Consider the following 10,000-nt stretch of genomic DNA (forward strand, 5'->3'; position numbering starts at 1 on the left):
AGGCTTGCCTAAAAGGGAATATGAAGAGAGGAAAGACAGGCCTCTCTGGCATCATCATTTCAGAAAGAAGGCAATATTTTAAAATTTTCTTTTGTTTAGAAAGGAGCACTGTAATGGAGGTGGCCTCCCTGGCCTCATCGTTTTAGAAATAAGACAATATTTTAAGATTTTCTGTTACCTAGGAAGGAGAACTGTATGGAGGAAATAATGCTCTTCATTTAAACCAAGTGCAGAGAAAGGTTGAGGGGGTAGACCTAAATTTCAAGCCTCGGGGGATCAAGGAAGACATTTGCAAAGCCAAGATGAGGCCCCATGGTAGAGGGGGGACAGAGCAAATAAAAATGCTCTAACTTGATCAGGGAGCCTTTGTCTTCGAGATTGGAGACATGCCTTTTCAGTCTCTGAGTTTATTTATAGATCAAATAATAAACACATAAAACACAAAAAACACACCCACATCATACACCCTCTCCGCAAGGATCCAGGTTGTGTGAATAATAATGCAAAGAGTATATTTGGCAGTCTGTTCCACACATAGCATGTGTTGGGCATAATAATCATACTAACTTGAAAATGCTTTACAGTACCTGACTGTTGTTTTATCAAACTGTAAAGTGAATTATTAGAAGGCACACAGACAGAATTATTCTGAAATCGAGGTTTTTCTTTTCTTCAAACATTGGCAGTGACATAATCTGTGTGCATCTCTCGAGGTCAAGATATTATCAGCTATCAGCTATGACTCTTGAGTGAGTGGCTTAAACAGACGTCAAAGGGTCGGAATGCTTCCTTTCTACTCTGTATGGTTCTCTACTGTCACTTCTTCTTTTAGGAAAATTAATTCATTAAAATTTTTTATACATTCAATCACTGTGTATCATTACAGCATACCAAATGAATTTTCCCATCATAAATACACTGTACGTTGGTTCAGTCAAAGATATTACTATGCATATTATTAACAGATAGTTTTCCATTTTGTGCCCCTTAGATGCTTTACTTCTTTCTTTTCCCTCTTGATGTCCTCCTCCTCCCCCTCCCCATTTCTCGTCCTCCTCTCATACTGTCTCTAGGTTGGAGATTCTTTGCCCTCCTTCCTCTCAGTGTCTAGGAGCGGAGAGTAAAGACAAGATGCCTGAATTTGCCATCGTAGAAAAATGCAAAGAAAGACAACACAGTTTTTAATTTTGCAAGTCAGACTTTGGTCTTATGTGCTTGATATAAAAATAGGGATTTGAAAATACCTTTTCCTCCACTGTGCTTTCTGTCAAATTTGGTAGCACAGAGACCCAACTGACATTACTTGGTAGGCTGCCAAACTAAATATATCTCAGCCAAGCTCCTAATAGTGGAAACTAGAATGTGGTGGGAATGTATCTTAGGGATATTTTGTGGAAATAAATTCCTGATAAGGCTATAAAAACAATAATTTCTTTTTTATTCTTTAAATATTAATGCATAAATTAGATTAAATAAATCCATCACTTTTTTTGTTCTGTTGGTGGAAGTTTAACTTGCAAGTAATTAGGTTGACTAGTAACATTTTAAAGGCCTATTTAAACAACAAAAAACCCCCTCTATTTTTCAAAAGGAAGCTCTTGTATTACAAGAAAGCTGTAAAAAACATGTTTTAGGACTGGCCCCATTGCACAGTGGTTAAATGCTCTTCATGGAAAGCTGGATCCTGTATGGCTGACTGTGGTTCAAATCTCAACCTTGGTGGCTTGAAAAACACACTAGGCATGTGTGGGTGTGTGTCCCCAATCTCAAAGGTTGAAAGGATGGAAAAGAAGGGCTAGCAGCCTGACCACATCCCATCGGGGTGCTTTCTCCTTTTCACTCTCTGTCTCTTTCTGGTAAATGGAAACACCTTCTAGTAGTTTCAACAAAAACAAAACAAAACTATTCTCTCTACTTCAACAACTGCAGGGTTCTGGAGTAAAGCTAGTTCCATTGGCAGATTCTCTAACTTTGTTAGTCCGGGAAATATGCAGAAATAAATGTTTCCAGTTCTATATTCACACCAATACTTCTCTGTACTAATGAACATACTTAGTCTCAGACAGAGCTTCCTTACCTTTGGCTTAAAAATTTATGATTATTGGGGCCAGCAGGTGGCATAGTAGTTAAAGCACTGGCCTTCCACATGGCTGACTAGTTTGAGTCCCAGACTTGGTGGCTTGAAATTTACACTGAGTGTGTGTCCATGTAGCCCCAAAATATCAGGAGGAGAATGAAGGAGAAAGAAGAACTGTGATGTGGCTATCCCCTCAGGGGAAGAGGTGATTTCTCACTTTCTTTCTAACTTTCTTTCTTACTGTCTCTCTCTGTCTCTCTCTGGTGAGTACATGCACCCTATGGCAAAACCTTAAAATAATTTCGTGATTGTTTATGTGAATGTAGACATTTAAGCTCTGGCAAGATGATGGCATAGAGTCTGAGGCATCTAGATCATCTACGAAGCCAGTACCTTGTTTATTCCATAGATACCAGTGTTTTATAACCCTGTGTTAACTGGTTAGCAATGCTTTTATTTTGAAATTGATGAATTTGTTTTGAAAGTTAAAGAAATGTACTCTCAGAAACCTATCATAGGGCCAAAGTGTGTTAACCTTTTGGCTTGAAGTGAAAATAAATCGGAAGTCAAAACTGACCTTAAAAAAGTACTTTTCCTTAAGACATGTTTTAGAACTGGCCCCATAGCACAGTGGTTAAATGCTATTCATGGAAAGATGGATCCTTTATGGCTGACTGTGGTTTAAATCTCATCCTTGGTGACTTGAAAAACATATTTTTAAAAAGATTTTTTTTTTATGTGAGGTTGGTAAATGGCAAGGGGAAAATTTACTCTACTGTACATACTCCTCTCTTCACTTTCCTGCTATTGCTGAGACACCAGCTCCAGGTAGGGCGAAGCCAGTTCCCTCCCTGTGGAGCTCTGATCCATGCATCACCCTGTATCCCAAGAGCTTCATTCAGGTATCAAGTGTGCTCTAGGAGCTTGATACATCACCATGAGGTTTCCAGAGCACAGACAAGATGAGTGAGTCATGATTATTATCTCCTCATCACTCAGATGGTCTACCTGAGAGGTTATCAGACATGTGCCGATGAAAATACTGCTCAGATTAATATACAAACGCAATGGTCAGAGAAAAAGAAATTCAGATCTAGGTGGGGATGTGTCAGATGTAGAACTAAGAGAATAGTAATTTCATGGGTTCTAAAGTCTTGTTTTCTAAGACTCCATACAATGTTTCTTAAATATTCCACACGGCTAGATGTTTGAATGATATCTTGTACTCTTTGATTTTATTTAAGAAATCCAGCTTCCTCCTACTGTTCCAAGGCCATGCTGGCCTAGTGTGATAGATTCATCATTGTTTTTATTCCCTTTTCATCACTGATTCATTAAAAAAAAAATTATTGATTTTTAAAAACATTTTTTTATTTATTTATTTCCATTTGTTATTATTATTTTTTAATTTGGCCAGACAAAGACAGAGAGAAAGAAAGAGGGGAAGCAGGAAAGGAAGTTACCAGGTCTGGGACTTGAACTACAGTAAGCCATGTGGGAATCCAATGCTTTTAACCATACCGCCTGATGGCTCCTTTATTTACCAGGTAATGAGGATATGGTAATAAACCATTAAGACTTAAGAACTAATAAATAAAACCATTTTTAGCTCTTCCTGGCTCCAAGATTTAGTAGGACAGGCCAGTCACAAGCCATCTACATTTGAGCTCTAGGTGGCCCCTTTCAGGTACTATGACAAGTGAAGATTTTCTGTCTAGACTTCCCTCTCCTGATCCCAAGATCTAGTAGGGTCAGAATAATCCTCAGTTCCCACAGGATCTGCTGCACAGTGGAAGAAAAATGGAATTGCAGAGAGATTGTAGATCACCTCCTCCTGCATGACTCTGAATGCTCAGATTTAACTCCAAAAATTAAGAAAAAACTTATAATCCATCAGATGACCAGACACCACTGAAGAGGCACAAGAAATAGAAGTCAAGAAAATATCTCTCCTCCAAGGGAAAAGAATAACTCCTCATCCTCCAAAGACTACAATGGATCTTGAGGAAATGTCAGAATAAGAATTCAGAATATTCATAGTGACAAAGCTAATAGAGATGCAAGAGAAGGGAGACAGTGCTCTCCAGAAGATACAGGAGAGAACTGATGAGTTCCAGGAGGTGAGGAAGATTTTGCATGATCTCAAGAGGAAATACAAGCTATAAAAAAGAATCAAATGGGAACATTAGAGAGGAAGGCTATAATATAGGAAATTATGAACTCCCTTGAAAGTACTAAAAACAGATTAGATCAGGCAGATTGGATCTCAGATGTAGAAGAAAATACCTCTGACATAGAAAAATTCACCAAAAAAAACTGAGAAAATAACCCCCCAAAATGAGAATAATATATGAGTAATACTAGATAACATTACTTACCCAAACGTCCAGATAATCAGTATCCCAGAGAAGAAGAGACTAATAGGGACATTGATAATCTATTCTACGAAATCCTGGAAGAAAACTTTCCAAACCTAGAGAGGCATTAGCATATCTAGAACCAAGAAATACAAAGGACCTCACATAGAATTAACCCAAGATCTTCTCCAAAGAACATCATAGCCAGACTGACCAAAACCAAAGACAGAGATAGATACTAAATTTGACAAAAGGGAAGTGTCAAGTTACTTTCGAAGGATATCCCATCAGGTTAATAGCAGACCTCTCATCAGAAACATTGCAAGCAAGGAAAGAATGGGAAAATATATTTCAAGTGTTAAGTGAAAAACCATTTCAACTAAGAGTACTATACTTGGAAAGATTATCCTTCATATGGGAAGAAAAGACAAAAACATTCTCAGATAAACAAAACCTGAAAGAATTTACCAACACCAGACCAGCTCTCCAAGAAGTTCTGAAGGGAGTGCAACACCAGGAAAACTAAAGTGAGATGCACAGAAATAAGAGTTCAAAAAACAACCAAGAGAATGACCAACTTGATGTTAGGGACAAGTCTGGAAAGCTCAATGCTAACATTGAATGTTAAATTCAAGAACTTAAATGGAAAGATCAGACCACAGTAACGTTGCAAATTCAACAGAAGAGAGATTAATTATATGAGACTGAACTGATGAAATAGAATTTTTATGACTTTTGATTAAAACATTACTGATTTTTTTCTATGCTTTGTTTTCCAGACTTAAGGATTTTTTTTCTTCTCTTGAACTGTTGATAGGTTCATCTACCTACTATTTGAACAGAATTGTAAACTTTTTCCTGGCTTTAAGTATTAAGCAAAGTTTTCTTAACATTTTTTGATTTTGAGCTATTAAAACTAAAACTGTTTTTATTGAAACTAATAAATGCTTAAAAACATATCTACTTAATGACTGCAATAAGCTATGTGGCCCCAGCTAGGTACTACTTTATAGTATGTTCATTCTACTCACTGAGGTTTATGCCTAAAGTCAGACATGTGTTCATAGATATGTATATTTCAGCTCCACTTGCTATTGAAAGTATTTAATTAATATCTTTTGTGAATCAATAAAATGTGGGGAGGGAAAAAAGGCATGGAAAGTAACAGTAGATACTAGAGACAGTGTGGGAGTGGGAGCAGGGTGGGAAGTGGCAGAGGGGGAGAGGTAGGGAATCAAGAGAGAAAAAAAGCAAAATATATAAGAAACAAAAAATGGATAATTATTTGTTGATGATAACACATATGGTAATATCCTAGATTGAGCCAATATACAATGTATTCTGGATGGAAGATCTCATTTGATATACTGTAATGATGTACAGTGAGTGAATGTAAATAAATAAATTTAAAATAAAATTTTAGAAACCCAATTTTTAGTTGCAGGAAGGGCCATTTAGGAAGCAGACAGAGATATCACAGGGTAAAGGGGTAGTACTAGTAAAAGCAGAGGAGGCCTGTATTACCAGGTGACAAAGGTGTTCATACCTAAGGCATTGGAAGGAACTAGCCATGTAGAGAGTAAAGGGGAAGCATTCCAGGTGGACAAAAGCACTCTGAGATGGTCAAGAGCTTAGCATGTTCTGGGAACAGAATAGAGCGTGTGTGGCTGGAATGTGGAGTGATGTGAGCTTGGCATGAAGCCTTGATTCTCTCTCCTTTTTTAATTACCAGAGGGTAGATGTAAGAGAGAAAGAGAGCGAGAGAGAGAGAGAAGGAGAGAGAAATACCCCCAATAAGGTATGTTAATGCTACAATCCTTCCTCTTCCATTTATCCAACTGGTTGGGAAATGGGGCACAAATGCCTATGTGCCCAACATGTTTTTCAAATTGCTGTACCAGCACTTGAAGTACAATCAGTCATGTGAAATCTGGCTTCTCTTAATGACCAAACCATAGCTCTAGCCCATTTAAGTTCTCTTTTTTAAAAAAACAAATTCCCAGAGGGTGTATTTGATAATGCATTTGCATTAACAAGGGAGAGAAAGAGAGAGAGAGAGAGAAAGAAAAAGACAGGAAAGAGAAAGCACTCCCTAATGGGGCATGGTCAGGTTGCAATCCTTTCTCCATTTCTCCATCCCATTACGATTTTGGGTATGAACGTACATGCCCTTGGTACATTTCCCAAGCTCCAGGATTTGAACCAAGTAGTCATTCAGCTCTCTTAACTACCAGGCCACAGGGTCCACCCACTTAGATTCTCTTCTAAGCACAAACTTGAAAGAATTTAGGGGAATGATGTGATCTGATTTATTTCAGAATCAAAACAACATTAAAAGACAGCAGTTACTGGCTTTGTCTATGCTGCTGAAATACTTGATTTTCACTTGCTATAATTTTCTCTTTTGTATCAGACATTTATAAACATGTGGTTGCTTACATGTGCTCCTAAGATTCCAGGTTTAGAGTCTGCTCTTTTCTAGCCTGTCATTTTCACCACTTGTAGAAACTCCCTGGCTCATATTCTGACTTTATCCCTACTTACTGATGATGCTCTTGTCTCCGGGGTTGATGGGACACATCCTGGAAGAAGCTGGTACCCTATCCTTGTTTTCATAATATCATCTCTGTAATTGTATTATCAATATTCCGTTGCCACTCTCCATCAGTTTCCATGAGCAATGTGGAGACCATATATGCCTTCCACTGTGTTCACATGTGCAGAGTGTGGAGTAGGTCATGTTGGGTGCTGTGGAGCCAGCCCTGGGTAGAATATGTGCTAGAGTGCTACAGCACCAAGGGTTGAAGCAACCTGTCCATAACAGAGACACTGAAGGTGTGCATTTCCCAGACCAGAGGAGGGGTGGGATCTAAGAGTAGCTTGTTTGAATTATTGTAATCGCAGAACAGATTGCTGTTGAGGAACCTTTCAAAGTCATTCTATTTTTAAAATTAAGAACTGTGCCTGAGAAGTAGCCTACGTGTTGACAGTCCTGGTGTATACTGGAGGGGGATTTTCAGGTGGTATGAAAAACATGCTCAGTGTTGGGACACAGGCAGTTTGTGACGGTGATTACATGGGTCTTCCTCTGGAGGGACTGAAATCTCTAGGGAAATGCATCAGTACAGTTTGATTGTAGTTATAGGAATCCATTGCATTTCATGAGCGAACAATCCGGTGACTCACCTCTCTTCTCCGCAGAGGGAATACGTCCATACTGTCCATGCACACACCATAAATTTAGGCCAGGGATGCTTGGATTTGACTTGACTAAGGCTGCCCTACTTGGCAGTCTTCTCCATTCTTCTAAGGGAGCAACTGTGATTCTCTGTAGACTTGGAAAAACAGAACAAAAATGGAGTATGTGATTAGACTTGCCCTAGGAAAAATTATTATAGAAAAACATTGCTTTCCAATTTCAGAACTACTCAAAATATCTGGCAGGCTAAATATAGAGCACTGCTTACAACCTTGCAGGTCCTGAGGTCTGGCCAAATGTGAGCCCTGGGAGTGGGGTCATCCCCCACCTCTCTCCTCTCTGTAATTTTTTTCCTCCAACTAGCTGGAAGCCTAACCAAGAACAATTATTAAACAAAATCGTAATCCTTGTTCTAATACAAGCTGTTACTTAATTAAAAAAGAAACTTAAGTGATGTTAATAAAATTTCCCTTTGAAAAATAATAACTGAAATGAAAGAGGAAATGTCCCATAAATTAAAGGCGCTCACAAATTCATTTTTCTGGAAATGCTTTATATAAATTTGTCAATATCAAAGAAACACTGCCATCACCCAACACTCAAAACATGAATTATAGAGGAGGTAACATAAAGGATTTGATGTGTTGAACTGGAAGGTGTTTTCAGTGCTCCCTGAAGGATATCTCTGTCAATAGAAGGAAATTAGATTGATGCAAAGTTAAACTTCTCAATTGCAGAGACATGAGATTCACTTTTAATTAAAATCATCAAAACATATTCTTTGTTGATTTTTTTAAAGCAGTCCTGAAAGCAAATTACAATAAAAATTTGAAGAAAAAAGTGTTAAGAGGAAGAGACATTCAACCATTCTTTCTCTTCTTCCTCCTTTCACTTTGCATGAATGTATAGTCTAATCTCATTATCTCCAGTCTTACATTATAGAAGGTCACCACAAACGCTAAACTAACACACAGTGCGCCATTGCTTCTGGGACAAATGCTGGTGAGCCTCTGGTCACACATTTTCATTAATAGATCAATGTATAAGCTCATTTTAAGTGTGCTTTTCTTTTTTGTTTAGACAGAGATAGAGAGAGAGGGAGAGAGAGAGAGAGACAGAGAGAGAGAGAGAGAGAGAGAGAGAGGAAGAAATGTGTGCACAGGGTCTACATGGCACAATCCCCATCCAACCCCAGCCTTGCTGGCCAGCCAGGATCACAGGCACACTCAGCGTTTTCAGCTACACCAGGACACTAACCTGGAGCCTGCAGCATCAGGCAACAGCACTTTACCACCTGCACCACCATAACTGAGCCAGACTGTGTTTCATTTTAATGACACTAATATATACTGCAGATTTAGTAATATTAATTCATGGCAACAGCTCTGTAACTCATTCCTGAATGAAGCTTATCCAGCACACAGTTTCTCCTAAGACATATCACAGCTTTGTGTTTAGGAACACCAGACAGAACCTTCCCCACTATGCTTGAGAAGGATTTTGAATACTGAAATCACCACAAAAGTACAAAAATGCAAAAAATGTGGTGCTAGAGTGACAGCAACAAGGACATTTGTTTACAGTATAAGATCTGAGATAAGGGCGTGGTGGCGCCCGCCCTATGGCACAAACCTATGGAGGCTGGAGGATTGCGGCATCGAGTCCATTGGGGACCAGGTGGTCTGGTGGTTAAGGCGCTGGACACTCCCCCATGGTCGACCATAGTTCAAGTCCCAGACCTGGTGGCTTGCTTTCTCACTTTCTCTCTCTCTCTTCCTCTGTCTCTCTCTGGTCAAATTAAAATAAATGATTGAATAAATAAAAAAATAAACAATTAAAAAAAAAGATCTGAGATAAGAAGGTGTAGCTTTAACTTGTTCAGGCTCAGCTGGAATCAAGCCCATTGGGGGATTTGAATTTTTCACCACTCTTCGGTTGTTTGTGAATGACCATGAAAACACAAAGAATATTGATTTAGGGATTACACACAAATGTATGTGTGTGTGTGTGTGTGTGTGTTAGAGGTTTTTGCCTTAGGGTGCATGTGCTCATTGGGGGGGATGGGAGAGAAGGAAAGTGAGAAATTACCCTCTAGGGAGATGGCCATGCTACAAACCTTCTCCGTCCTTCTCCTGGGATCTTGGGCATGCACACTTATGAGCCCAGCATAATTTTCAACCCACCAGGTCCAGAAATCAAACCACTGTCAGTCATGTGGGAGTCCAGCAATGTAACAGCTATGCCTTCTGCTAGTCCTCCAAATACATTTTCTGAGTAGGTAGATGTACAAATATCAAACCTGCTAATAATGAGAATCGACTGTGTCCACACACACACACATTTATTTTTCTTATTCACATTCCATCC

At 38.9% G+C, this 10,000-nt stretch overlaps 1 pseudogene; it reads right to left on the reverse strand.

Annotated features, from left to right (window-relative positions):
• LOC102478679 (mitochondrial import inner membrane translocase subunit Tim17-A pseudogene) overlaps window positions 1-10,000 on the reverse strand; it is a 48,622-nt pseudogene that overhangs the window by 15,383 nt on the left and 23,239 nt on the right.

The sequence above is a fragment of the Tupaia chinensis genome, unplaced genomic scaffold, assembly GCF_000334495.1.
Source record: "Tupaia chinensis unplaced genomic scaffold, TupChi_1.0 Scaffold000088_1, whole genome shotgun sequence".
Lineage (NCBI taxonomy): Eukaryota > Metazoa > Chordata > Mammalia > Scandentia > Tupaiidae > Tupaia > Tupaia belangeri.